A 15,236-nucleotide genomic window follows, 5' to 3' on the forward strand; every position below is an offset into this window, starting at 1 on the left:
AATGTCTTTTAAACATGAACGAGACTTGCGCAATTTACTATAACTGTCCTTAATATGCTCTATTGGATCCTTGGAAGGAGTCCATGAAGGGTCGGAATCTGGAAGAGGTTGCAAATTAGGAATGATGCTCAAAGAGACCAATTCATAGCCCTTTAGCAAAATTTCAGGAGTTATTGCAGCAGGAATGACTTCATTTGGATTATTATCTCTTAAAGAATCATGAAAAGCAATTGGCCTGCGATTAACTAAATGTACAGTCTCTGCTATGAGAAACTCAAAATCAAGAGAATTCAATACAGTATTTCGAACTGAACCATATATAAGTCTTTTAACTAATTTAACACAACTTTCCACAAGTGATCCAAGTTGGTTACAGCCTTTGTAGTATTGCTCAAATTTTACAGCCCTCATTCCATGTTCCTCTAGATATTACACAGTATCTGGGTCCCTTAAAAAATCAGAAATTAAATTAGTACCTGCAACAATTTGAGATCCCATATCTGAAAAGCACAATTGTGGAGTACCATACTCCCATATATGTAACTGAAGTGCTCTCAAGAATGTGGGTACAGTCATGTCAAAGCATAATTTTAAATTTATAGCTCGAGACCACAAACGCGTTATACAAAGCAACCAAATTTTTGTTTTAACCCCTTGGTACTTAATATAATACGGGCCAAGATAGTCCAGGAAAATAGACCTGAAGGGAATATTGGGAGGTTTCAACCTAAAATCTCTGTATGGACTTTGATTCAATTTGACTGCATGTCTGTGAAATCGTCTGCAGTTGATGCATTCTTTCAAAATATTCTTTACAGTCGAAAAGAAACTTGAAACCCAAAACTTTTTCCGAAATTCGGTCAACAATGAGTAGATGCCAGCATGGTTTGTCATTTTATGCATTTCCAAGATTAATTTCTTGGTCAGGGCGCTATCCTTTGATAAAAGGATAGGCGAGAACATAAATTTATCTCTGTCCTTCCAGCGTGCAGTCTTACTTCTAACACGCAATATACCATTGTGATCTGGATAAATATTAAGTTGGCTGATTATATTAGGGATCTCTCTAACTGCATTAGAAGACCGTGTAAAATATTTAAAAACTTCTGGAAAGTGAATCTGCTGGTCTCTGTAGATTACAAAGTTATAAGCTTCTGACAAGGTTTCTTCATCAGTAAGACAATTAAAATGTGAATATTTACTTGGGTCCCTCATCTTTACTGCAATTTTCAGGTTATTAATAAACCTTATCACATACCTATGGACTGAAACTATACTCTTGAAGCCTGAAAAGGAATCCATAGAAACCAAATGGTTTATATCCTCTCGAACCAAAGACTCGGTAGCAACATGAACATTACTACTTTCAAGAGAAGAGCTTATACCTTCCTCTCTGAGCAATGTATTAGGAATGGTGACTTCCATCATATCACTTGCGAAAACATCAATATCTGCTTCAGCAATAGTACCACTGAAAAAATTAGAATTCATTAATTGCTTATAGGAGAGAGGTCGGGTGATTGCATCAGCTGGGTTTTTGGAGCCTGCACAGAATTTAAACTTAATAGGAAATTCTTCACACATTCTGCAGATACTATCTAATCTATTTTTCACAAAGATGCTCAAATTACGTAATTTATCAAACTTTGTAACATGTGCTGATAACCAATGTAAGCAAACTAGACTATCTGTGTATAGATCCATCCCTACTATATTAATAGGCTCAACACAATTAGAACCACTTAATTCTCTTCTAATATCATGTAATACTTCAGTCCCTAAAGAAACTGCCTGAAATTCAAGAGAAGGTATGGATTTAGATTCTAATTGTTTGTTAACAAATCTGTTCTTAGCCATGACAAAGTTTGTTTTTTTAGTTCTCAAATTATATAAGAACACAACACAGCCGTAAATGCTTCTAGAACTGTCTGTATATGCAATCAAATTATACATATCTCTCCTACCAACAAATCTATTGACTGAAATCGTTGGAGAAGAATTTAGCTGCTTAGCAATATTATTCCATTCTCTTAACATATCCTCAGATAGCCTATTGTCCCAACCAATTTCTTTATTGCACTGCAAAGAATGCATGAATATTCTAGCTCTATTTAGTAAAGGTCCACAAAAATTAAAGATATCAAAATTTGATGCAATTGAACTCAAAATCTGCCTTTTAGATGAAGCATTCTTATCCAAAACTAATTTCTGGGTGGACAAAGAATCAGTCTCTGTATTCCAAAGCAATCCAAAAAGCTTGGTCACAGGGGTCGACTTCTCACCAGTTTCTCCATCAAAGGAACTCTGCAAAGATTTACAATTTGTCATAAACTGTTGTACTTCAAATCCATAGGGGTAAAAAATCTGCTTCAAATTATCGAAGGCCCATTTCAACTTGACAGGGTCATTGAATGAAATCGCGCAATTATCCATATAACATAAATCATAAATATTTCTCTTCAAATTCCTAATTTGTAGCGAATCATTCTTTATATCAATCATGAGAATATAATATAAAGCTAAAAGCAGTAAAGCAGGACTAGGTCTAAGACCAAAAGGAAGCCGAACATGTTTGTACACTATCAATGAAAAATCATTCTTGGCAACATTTCGGTACCAATAAAACAAAAGCTTTTGCTGATCAGATTCAGGCAACACAATTTGCAAGAACGCCTTTTTCAAGTCAAAGCACAGGACATGGCTATCAAATCTCAATTGCAGTATAGAAGTAGATACTTTCTTATTAAGGCAAGGGCCAGCTAACGTTGCCTGATTGTGGCTGACTGTTAAAGGCTTTGAGGGATCATTTTCACAAATATTAGAAAGAAAAACATTTCTACATTTGCTACTCTCCTTTTCGAACCTGAAAACGGGCATGTGTGGCAAAAAGGAAAAACTAGGGTGCTCCTCCAGGAACTGAGATAAATTATCTACCCTCTCTTATACCTAGACTCTCTTGTTCTCTGAAAACCTCGTCTATCATTCCAAGAGACTTACCATCTTTGTGATATCTCTTAAAATTAGACTTTAGAACCAACTTTGAAAGAGTTTGATTTTTACCGAGAAGATGAGACACTTTCTTATTCCACAAGATAGGAAGCACTAGTCTCCCATCATCACTGCGTGTAACAGAATTCAAAACATAATTTATCAAATGCACATAATTTTCGACACAAGATTCATTATACAAAGTTTTATCATAATTCAATATCTGAGAACACTGTTCAGAGAGAATAGCATCGGTAGCCTTTTTTAGTTCAGATTGAACAAGATCACCTTTATCATCAAGTACAGCATAATTTACTTCTGCAGAAATACATTCAGTATTAGGGGAATGATCTTTCTCCGGCTCAATAATAGTCACTGAATCAGCCTCAGAATGACTAAGTAATACGCTTGGATTCCTTGTAGAATTACTGCTATGAGGAATACTTTGCAAATTTCTCAGGTATTCATTAACATTTCCAGAAAGCATGATACCAAGGGAAGTTTCCAAATATGCAGAGGGAACACCAGAGCCAAACAATTTCTTTATTTCTGGTAAACAATGAATAGAATGAGTTCCAAGTATGAACTTAATATCAGAGATCATATCCTCCCTTTTTGCCAAAAATTTATCTGCAAATTTATATCCCTTTTCCATAAATCTTTCAACAATTCGACTCAAACCTGGAAGAATTAGCTTTGTATTGATTTCTGGAAGGCAGATTGCTTCCACACAAAAACTGTTCACATTATTATTTAAATTAACACGAACAACATTAGTCAACAATTTTCTTTGAGAATTAATACCTCTTACAGTGACACTGAAATTTGACTCCAATACTTCCAAATTATTTCGCTTTGCAAATTCAGCATCAATAAAATTAAGCTGAGAACCACTGTCTTTAAGACAACGCATTTGCTCATTATTAGACAAAACAACCGAGAAAGTGGGTAAAATGGAAGCCCCAGTATGTGAAAGGACCTTATTGCAATCTATGCTTATCATACCATTTGTTGCTCCAAGGGAAGAGCCCTTTTCTTTATTGACGTTATCAGTAGCCACTTTAACATTACTATCACACAAAAAACTGAAATGCCAATCGTTACATTTGTTAAATTTTCTCAAAAACCTGAATCTACATGCACTTGTTTTATGAGGATTAGCACATTTAGTGCAAGCATTCAACTTAAGCAGCCTTTCGACCTTTGCCTTTGGAGAGGCATAAACCTTACACTTGATAACTGGATGATTAGCATTTTCGGAACCATTTTCGTCCCTACACAAAATACAACCCTTTAATTTCACTGCACTGGAAGAGTCAACCTGTACGTTACTAGCGAAACTTAATGTTGATCTAGCATCTGACTGAACTTTACGATTAACTTTCTTCTCCTGATATCTTTTCTGAACCCCAAGGTAACGCTCTGTGGCCTCAAAAATATTATCCTCAATATCCTTAAGCAAAGGTTTGTTTTTATTTGTAATCTGAGTTAATTGCAATTTAAGACCATCATTCATAGCATCCCAAAAGAAATATTGCAAGACATCATCAATGGTTATTGCAAGTGCAGCAAATGAGTTTTTAATGCTTCTCATCTTACCAATAAAGGCATATGGGTCAGAGTCATACGTTAATTTTAATCCTGAAAGGGCAAGCATAGCTTCAAATTTCTGGCCTAATTCAGAACCAAAAGCTTTTTGTAACAAGGCTTTGGCTTCCTCATAATTCTGTTAAGTAGAAGATAAAGATTTCACAAGAGCTAATGGCTGTTTACCTAGTTGATTTTAGAGATAAATAAATTTAAGATAAGAGTCTACTTTCATTGTCTCCATAGCCTTCTCAAAATCCTTAAAAAATTTTTCTATGCTTTCCCCCTCAGAATGATTATATACAGGAAGAGGCAAACATGGGTATTTAATATTAGGAGAAGGGTTACTAGGCAAGGGAATTTCTGCTGTGACTTTCTCGAGCATAGCTAATGATGATAAAATATTATCCATATAAATAGCACAACAATCTAGTTCATCTTTGATATCAGATTCATCTTTTTTTCACTGAAAAGCATATCCACTATCTGAGAATCCAAACTATCTAACTTTGTTTTTAAATTTTGAAGGGATAATACAAAACTAATCCTTTCTTGCTCAGTGAGAGTACCATATTTAAGCCTTACACTGTCACACTTTTTGGTCACCTGTGTTCGACAATGACCACGTGAAATCTTAAGAGCCTTCAACTTCTCCATATTGCATGTAAATTCAGCTAAAACTTAAAAAGTAGAAATGTGCAATATATACTGGAATAAACCCATTAGCAAATTCAGAAATTAAGCAAAGCGTTATCGAAGGAAATATAACCTATGCAAATTCGCAAATATTCACAAAAAATATGACCAACACAGCAAAATAATAGACAAGTAAAATATTCATGAAGCAAAAAATGTGTGACCGCGATCGAAAGATTGAACCCGACGAGGAAGAACACCATGAAGCAAAAGACCTTTAACCTGCCCCACGTTGGGCGCCATTTTCAAAATACTGGAGGTGATCGAAAGATTGAACCCGACGAGGAAGAACATCATGAAGCAAAAGACCTTTAACCGGCCCCACGTTGGGCGCCATTTTCAAAATAATGGAGGTTTAAAAAATTTATCAAATGGCAATAAATTATAATCAAGAGCAAATTCAAATATTTATTTTACATAAACAGAACTATCACTGAAATATGTATTAAGGAAAATGGCTCAGGATCGTAGATGGTCTTATTGCTTCTTGGTATTTAAGCGAGGTATCCGTCCTTATGAAGACCGATGATGCGACCTCACTAATAACCCCCAATACCAGAAAAGTCCTCAGGATCTATAAATATGTCATAAATACGCTCTATTAATAGAGAGCAAATATACGAAAATATATCAACAAAACTATTTAACTGCCAGTTAATATAATAAATGCATGAAGCAAATATGAACTCGAACGAGCAGAATAAAACAAGACACTTCACAAATATAAGTAGTTAAACCGGCAATAAATTCTAAATTTTAAATGGAAACAATATGGTTGGTCCTTTGGATGATATTTTATGGTTCAGGTTAAGGAGACAATTCATTCAAATTGAATGAGTAACTCGAGTGAAATTTACAAGGCACAAGCATCAATGTGGTTTGCAACTTACCTCCACTCTAAGCAAGCCTCTCTAGATCAATTGCAGCTGTCGTTAATTAAAAAATCGATGCAACTCCATGGTATAGTAGCCTCAAGAAGTAACCCAAGGGCTCGCACTTCCAAGCAGGATCATCCTCGACCAACGGTCACAGTAATCACTTAATGCTCCATATTAAAATTTACGCTGGATTGGTGAAAAATATTAGTGAAGAGTTGACACACCCTTCTCAGCTGCTGAGTGAAAATGCACTGCTGTCTTCAAACACTGGGACTAGAAGTAAACTTTTGAGGTGAAGTAAAGGTTTTCGTTCAGTCTCAAAACTCTAGTATTAAATTATCATTTTAAAGGAGGAATTTTATGGTTGCAAACTATTGATGCTTTCACAAACTTAAAACATAACATACTGAAACTGAACGTGTCTCCAAAGCAAGAACACAAACTAACCATTATAAAAAATTTAAACTTTTCCCAAAAACAAAAAAGAAACTTAGAATTTTGAAACAAGCAAAGTAGAAAATCAAGGACCATAAAGGGTGGATACTACACTCAAAAGTTAAAAGTTAAAAAGAACAAAGTGAAAAAAAAGTTTCACTTTTTTTTCAACACCAGTACATGCAGACTTTGCAATAGTTAAATTATGCTTCCTTAGGTAATCAGGATGAGGGAGAATAAGGACTTTACTGTTACATAGGTATAAAAAATCAGAGCTGTATCTCACTTTCCCCTAACAAAAAATGCCCAACTGTTCAGCACAGAACCATAACACTTCCTCATTTGAACACATGCCCTTCCCTGATTCAGTTTCCAATAACCCCTCGATTGAATTAATACTCTCGGTCAGTCTGTCAACATCAATAACAGCCGATTCAAGAGACCTCTAAAAGAGAAAACAGCAAAATTTATCAAAGTATACCAATCTCTGTGTCAGTTTACCTAATGGCTATCATTATGCAGATGGGTATCACTCAACAACTTTTCTAACAATCAACAAGCTGTACTTAACAGATCAAAGGTATTGATTTTAGTTTCAAACATTTTTTCACTCTTTACTTCTAATATTCAATATATAATATTCGACATATTGAGCTGTTAAACAATTTGTGTCCGTTCTGTTCATAGGTTGCAGTTTCTGTTAGGTCCAAATCAACCACAGGCATTCTTGAAGAGAAATGTATCTTCTGCAACGAGGAAGGAAGAATCAAAGTAGCATGTGGACTTATCGCTCATTTCAAACACTTGATAACAGTCGTTACTGAATCATTTCAAAGAACAATCAAGTGATGTGCAGAGATATCCAATGACTCAGACTTCAAGAGGTATTATGGATCAGTAGACTTAATTGCCAGAGAATCAAAATATCATAAACCCAGCCTCAAACACTTCTACATGAAGACTTTAAAACTCAAGCAGGGTTAGTATTACGTGAAAAGATATTGTGTATGTTTACAGTACCACTAAGCCTAATCATATATAACTGGTATTTGTGGTAATTGACCAGGGTGTAACTCAGTAGTGTGCTAATTGGTATATTCTACTTACATGTTGAGCTGTATAAGTCAGTTGGAAAATAAATGTACTCAAGTGAAGACCTGTTCTTTGCTCTCTCCCAGCCTTAATATATAAAAGTGGCGACGAGGATAAACTACCAATTGCGCAGTATCTTGGAAATATCACTGAGTACTAAACCGAAGAGGACTTTGATGATTACATTGAACGTTTCGATCAGTTTTGTCTTGTAAATGACATAGAAGATGACAGGAAAAAAGCTTTGTTTTTAACAGTCGTTGTGTCAAAGACCTATGGACTTATCAAGACACTGCTTTCTCCAAACAAACCAGCTGAGAAGAAGTTCCAGGAACTGACAAAACTCATATCCGAGCATTTAACACCAAAGCCGATTATCATCGCTGAGAGATATAGATTCTACCAACGTAAACAGCAAGATGGCGAATCTGTCACTCAGTTTGTCACGGAACAAAGGAAGTTAGCAGAAAAATGTGAATTCAAAGGTTTTTTGGATGAAGTTTTAAGGGACATGTTTGTGATAGGACTTAGAAATCGTGTTGCTCAACGGAAGCTACTCAGTGAAACAGACCTTACACTCGAAAAGGCATTCAAAATCGCAATGAGCTGTGAAATAGCTGAGGAACAAGTACAGAACATCCATTCATCCGAATCCAAGCAAGTTGAAGTGGTGAAACCAATGTCCGAACGAATAAGAGAATGTTTGCGTGCGGCAGAAATAACCACCGTCCTGATCGCTGTTTTTACAAAGAAACTGAATGTAGCATATGTCACAAAAGGGGACCTTTGCGAAAGAAATGTACGGCTGCTCCCGGGGATCATGCTCCGAAGGACAAACGGAACTTCAAGTATGGGAAAAAGGAGAAGTCGTCAAAGGTGAAACATGCACAGTCAGTCACTGTTTCTGACACGGATTCAAGTTCAGAATCTGATTATACCGATATCAGTCATGTTCGAATTAGAAACGTTCGCAACAAAATATCCAATGGAACAATAGGAAAAGTTCAAAAACAGCCTGGAAGACGTACAAAAACTCCTGAGATAATGGTAGCTGTCTCATTAAATGGAAAACAAATGGAGATGGAAGTAGACACTGGTGCGGCAGTTTCTTTGATACCAAAACGAATGTATCGCAGTCATCTAAAGAAGCATGTGGAGCTAAAACCTAGCAACATGGTTCTGAAAACAATCACTGCAGACAACGTACCAGTAATAGGAATATGTTATGTTAATGTTCAGTATCAGGGCCAAAGGATTAAAGGATTACCACTCTATGTTGTGCACAGTGACGGACCAGCACTATTCGGAAGGGACTGGTTAGCGCATATTCGATTAGACTGGGAGGCATTGTGTATCAATAACATTGTAACAAGCAGAACTGATTCATTTAATGAATATCCTCCAGAGTTACAAAGAATTCTTAGAAAACATGAGGCAGTTTTCAAATCAGAACTGGGAAAAGCGGTAAATTTTAAAGCTGAACTGCGGGTCAAACCTGAAACAAAACCGGTGTTCTTCAAAGCAAGGCCAGTTCCGTATGCAATTCTAAATGAAGTGAAGGAGGCAATTCTTAAAGACGAACGGGAGGGAATCCTGGAACATATTGAATACAGTGAATGGGCCGCTCCCATTGTTCCTGTCAAGAAAGTCGATGGATCAATCAGGGTTTGTGGGGACTTTAAAGTCACAGTGAACAAGTACCTTGAAAATCCAGAATATCCAATGCCACGTATGGATGATCTATACCATAAGTTGAATGGAGGCATGATGTTTTTAAAAGTAGACTTAACAAACACATATAAACAGATAGAAGTGGCAGAAGAATCATGAAAGTATCTGACAATTAATACCCCTCTAGGTTTGTTCCACTATACTCGATTACCATTCGGAGTATCTTGCGCACCTCAGCTATTTCAATCAATGATGGACATGGTCCTACAAGGAGTAGCATGTGCATGCAATATGGATGATATCAGCGTGACTGGCCGTAATGATCAAGAACATTTGCAGAATCTAGATGACGTATTGCAGAGGCTTGAAGATAATGGTCTCCGTTGTAACCTGCCTAAGTGTGCCTTTTTCAGACCATCCATGAAATGGCTGAGTTTCGTAGTAGACAAGGAAGGCCTGAGAATAGATGAGGAAACCACAGCAGCTGTTAGAGACGCACCATGCCCAACAAAAAGAGCAGAAATGCAGTCGTTCTTAGAACTTGTCAATCATTACCGCCGATATGCCCCGAACTTATCTTCCGTAGCTGCACCTTTATCCGAACTTTTGAAGAAGGACCGGAAATGGAGTTGGTCGTCGGAATGCGAAGAGGCGTTCACCAAAGTTGTAGAATTATTAACTAAAGACTGTGGTGTTTTGGTTCATTATGACCCTAAAAAGCTAGTGACACTAGCAGTTGATGCATCCCCAAAAGGGCTCGGAGCTGTTCTTTCGCATCTAACAGAAGATGGTGAACGACCCATAGCATATGCATCTCGTACATTAACAAAAGCCGAGGCGAATTATTCCCAATTGGAAAGGGAAGGACTAGCAATCATTTTTGGGATCCACAGATTCCATCAGTATCTATATGGACATAAATTCACACTAATCACGGATAATAAACCACTGAGTTTCACATTCAGTCCGAAAAAAGGCATTCCCATATTGGCTGCTGCGAGAATACAAAGATGGGCGATCCAGCTTGCTGCATACGATTATGACATTCAGGTTCATAAGTCAGAACAAAACTGCAATGCAGATGCATTGTCGCGGCTTCCGTTACCAGTAGAAGGTTGTGCAGAAGAATTTATACATTGGACATCTGAAGCAACTGAACTGAACATTGCGCAAATTAAAGCGCTTCCGATTTTGGCAAAACACATTGCTAGAGGTGAGACATGACCTTGTGCTGTCAAAAGTATTGCTATTTACCACTACGGGATGGCCAGATGCAGCAGATATCGGTAACGATCTCAAACCATTCTATATCCGTCGTGAGGAGATCACAGTAGAAGATGGTTGTTTGCTCTGGGGAGTTCGTATTATTGTTCCTAAAAAGTTTCAGGGACAGGTTCTTAACGAATTACACAGTTATCATCCAGGGATTGTGAGAATGAAAGGATTAGCAAGAATGCACGTGTGGTGGTCCAACATTGATCAAGACATTGAACGAAGAGTGCAGTCATGTTATGCATGTCAAGAAACGCAATCGGTTCCGCTTGTAGCTCAAGGAAATCCGTGGAAATGGCCGGCAGGACCATGGAAAAGAGTCCATATTGATTTTGCTGGCCCTTTCTTAGGTGAAATGTGGTTCATAATGGTGGACGCATATTCAAAGTGGCCAGAGGTCTGTCGTATGAGGTCAACTAGCACTACGCGCACAATAGGGGTGATCAGAAAGATCTTCGCACAACATGGAGTTTGTGATGAACTTATCTCCGACAATGGGCCACAGTTTACTTCAGCTGAGTTCCGTGCTTTTACTGAAAGCAATGGGATCAAACATATCTTCACTGCACCATATCATCCAAGTACAAATGGTCAAGCAGAACGCTTTGTAAAAACATTCAAGACTGCATGCAAGCATGGCATGAAAGCACATAATAGCAAAGACAGTTCGTTAAATCAAAAACTTTGTGATTTTCTCCTCACGTACCGCACGACCCCGCATACCACTACCAAGCACACACCGGCAGAATTGATGGGTAGACGGTTGAAAACACATCTGGACCTACTGCGTCCAAACACATCGGAAAGAATTCAAAAGCAATCATCTGGTGACTTATTCAAGAAACCAATGAGACTAGTTACAATTGGAAAACAGTGTTAGCCAGGGACTATCGAAATAGAAAAGAAACTTGGATTGCAGGGATTGTGACTGAACGTTTGATTCCATGTTCCTATTATGTTGCCGTGGGTGACATAATCTGGAAAAGACATATTGACCAACTGCGTCGAGTTGACGGATCGGCATACAGGGAGAACGCAGTTGAAATGTCAGCGGATGCATCACAGTTCAATGTGTGTGGTGAGGACAGTAAACATAAAGCTGAAGAAGATAAAGCAATCACTGAACTGTCAGATAGCTTAAAAACGCATGCTGGAAGTGGGGTTAGTAAACCAGCAGTGGGGAGGCCTGTCATAAATGCTCAGAACAGCAAAGGACACTTAAATGTACCCAACAACCAGGATTCTCCAACAACTAGGTCTATCGGAAGTTCTGATCACAGTGCAGTCTTAACAGATATATCTGTGCCAAAAACTACTTCTAAGGCAAGGAGATCTACAAGAACTAGGAAGGTACCAACTTATTTGAAAGACTATGTAAAGCACTGTATTCGGAAATATGTGAAATAGCCACAAAGTGGTCAAGCCATCAGATCAAATGCCTAAAACAGTAATTTTAGTTATTTTCAGTGGAAGACATTTTGTTTTATTTACATTATTTTAATACTTAGTGTTTATTGTTTTGTTCATGTTTTTTTGCTATTCGGTGATTGTTGTTAATCTTTCAAGTTAGTCTTTTCTAAGTTGTCAAGCAATAATTATTAGCGTGGAGGGAAAAGTAATATTTTAAGTTAGTCTGTTCTACGTTGATATTGTTAATATTTTAAGTTGGTCTATTTTGTTTCATATTTCAGAAGCAATAGCTACTTGTACGAAGGGAAGAGTATTGTGTATGTTTACCACTAAGCCTAATCATATATAACCGGTAGTTGTGGTAATTGACCAGGGTGTAACTCAGTAGTGTGCTAATTGGTATATTCTACTTACATGTTGAGCTGTATAGGTCAGTTGGAAAATAAATGTACTCAAGTGAAGACCTGTTCTTTGCTCTCTGCCAGCCTTAATATATAAAAAAAAAAAGAGGTAATGCATTCACCAAGTTGTGAAGTTCATCAAGATAGAAGTCTTAAAGATGGGCAAGAGTGAGACACTCAAAACCTTAACAAAAGAAAAAAATAAATGAAAGTATCTTGAATTCATCTCCCCAGAAGGAATCTAAAATCTTCGTGGAAAGGTACAATTTCTGTGTGAAAAACTGAGAGGCACTTTGGGCATAATATCAATGTAGACAAACTTAGCAAAAAGCAAGGGAAATTTCTGCCAACTGTACCAACCGTGTGTCACACGATGGTACATAAAATTATTTTGTATATATTATGCTTGTATCTGCGCTCTTCCCTTGCACTAAAAAGAACCAGAATAAACATGTCTGCGTGTTTCCTCTCTAACATTGTCTGTTTCTCGAACATGAAAATTCCTGTTGCCTTGAGATTTTGTATATAAAGGAGAGTGTTCTTTAATAACATTACTCAGTTGATTACATCCTGCCTTTGAGTCATAACCTTTCTCTCGGCCGTCACATTGATGACCCCGGAAGTCGACTCGCTCCCACCGCCTTCCACACCCACCCCCTCCCCCTCCATCGTTGGTACTATGGCGGATTCTACAGAAGTTGGCGCTGCAGCTGCTCCATTTGAAACTTTCATCGTTCGCCACCGGAGAGGCGTTTGCTTGGTTTCAGCGCGCAGAAGTCCAGTTTCGCATCAACAGCGTGACTCGCTCAACCACCAAAGCAAATTATGTTCTCGCGGCGATACCCGAGGACACCTTCCCAGAAATATCCGACTGGCTTTGTGAACAAGGAGACACCCCAATAGCGTATGACGCCCTCAAAACATACATTCTGCAGCAGTACTCGCCGTCGCCAGCCGCCCGTGTAGCAAAGCTTTTTCAGCTCTCTCAACAACCGTAGGGGGACCAAAGGGCTTCGCTTGCCCTCAGGGAAATGACCAGTATCACTCGCCTTCAACCTGCCGCAGACGGCTCTCCTCGTGAGGTGAACCTACTTCGTGCCCTTTGGATACGCCGTTTACCCGGACCTATACTCGCTGCCATACCAGATGTCGATAGTTTACCCATAAAGGACTTGATGACCAAAGCCGACGCCCTTATGGACAGCCACTTCAAGACCTCCATCAACGCCTAAACCCCTGACGAAGAGGATGCCTATTCAACGTCAACCGAAGCTGACATGAGTGCCGTAAGACATACACGCCTACCCCGTGACGTGCCGAAGCGGCGACAAAGCCATCCACCACCCACCAATCGCTCGCGCCCCGACAAACGACTTCTACAGCCACTTACTACCTCCAATCCGCCGCAGTTTTGCTACTACCACTTCAGATTCGGGGCAACCGCGAAGAAATGTGCCGAAGATTGTCAGTGGCCAAGAAACGTGTAAGTAGGCCATCACTTGTGGCAGTGGCCTCCCGTGTTTCTAATCTTTTCTTTTTACATGATGCAGAAACGGGCGTGCGATTTTTGGTAGACACGGGTGCTTGTCATTCTCTTTTGCCAAGGAAACTCTTCAAGACACGACGTAGTCTGTCTACATCTGCCGACGTCCACTTGGTAGCTGCCAACGGATCTGCGATACCCACCTACGGTTACGAGAACCTCACATTATCGTTCGGAAACGGTAAATTCAATTGGAAGTTTCTCGTTGCTGACGTCACAATGCCAATCCTCGGTGCGGATTTCCTCTCTCATTTCCACCTTCTGGTTGATGTCGCCCACCGACGATTGGTCAACGCAGACTCGTACTTGTCGACACCTCTTCAACCCGCCCCCTCTACCCTCGCTCTCCACAACAGCGCACCCACGGATGACTACGCACACCTCCTCACGTCGTACCCGGAAGTTTTCCATCCAGAACTTCGCCAAACGCCCACGGTTCCTGCCAAGCACGGTATTTATCACCATATCAAGACAACGGGACCCCCAGTCTTCGCAAAATTCAAACGTCTGGCACCGGAACGATTGGCAGCCGCCAAACAGACGTTCGCCGAAATGGAGGAAATGGGCCTTTGCCAAAAGGCCTCCAGCCCATGGTCGTCACCCTTATACATCGTTCTGAAGAAAGACGGCTCCTTCCGTCCGTGCGGGGATTACAGGCGCCTGAACATGCAAACAGAACCGGATCACTACCCCCTCCCAAACATTCCCGACGTGACCTCCTACCTGCACAAAGCAAAGGTTTTCTCTACGCTCGATCTCCTGAAGGGGTATTATCAGGTGCCTATGAACTCAGAAGACATCCCCAAGAATGCCATCACCACTCCGTTTGGTACATACACCTTCAATTACTCCTGTTTTGGCCTTCGTAATGCTGGGGCCACGTTTCAACGTCTCATGGATGGCATCTTAGGGGACCTCCCTTTCTGTGTATGTTATGTGGACGACATACTTGTGTTCTCCTCCTCAAAAGAGGAACACCTTCGTCACCTGCGCATCGTGCTCGACCGCCTGCAACAAAACGGCCTTATAGTCCGGTACGACAAGTGTACCTTTGGCGCCAACGAAGTGTCGTTCTTAGGGCACCGCATCACTCCTGAAGGAGTCCATCCCCTCCCTGAGAAGGTAGCGGCCGTTCAGAACTTCCCGGTGCCCTCGACCGTCAAAGCTCTGTAGGAGTTCTTGGGCATGATCAACTATTATCACCGTTTTCTGCCAGCCATTGCCGCCACTCTTGCTCCCCTCTATGCCTCCCTCAAGGGCAAG

General features: G+C 39.5%; 1 long non-coding RNA gene across 1 annotated transcript; it reads right to left on the bottom strand.

Moving 5' to 3' along the window:
* Window positions 1–5,665: 5,665 nt before the first annotated feature.
* On the bottom strand, window positions 5,666–6,730 carry LOC137640482 (uncharacterized). Its single transcript, XR_011044363.1, has 2 exons — window positions 6,162–6,730; window positions 5,666–5,845 (listed from the first exon to the last, which is right to left on the bottom strand). It is a non-coding gene; the product is annotated as an uncharacterized lncRNA (long non-coding RNA).
* Window positions 6,731–15,236: the final 8,506 nt, after the last annotated feature.

This window comes from Palaemon carinicauda, chromosome 5, assembly GCF_036898095.1.
Source record: "Palaemon carinicauda isolate YSFRI2023 chromosome 5, ASM3689809v2, whole genome shotgun sequence".
In the NCBI taxonomy this organism is placed as follows: domain Eukaryota; kingdom Metazoa; phylum Arthropoda; class Malacostraca; order Decapoda; family Palaemonidae; genus Palaemon; species Palaemon carinicauda.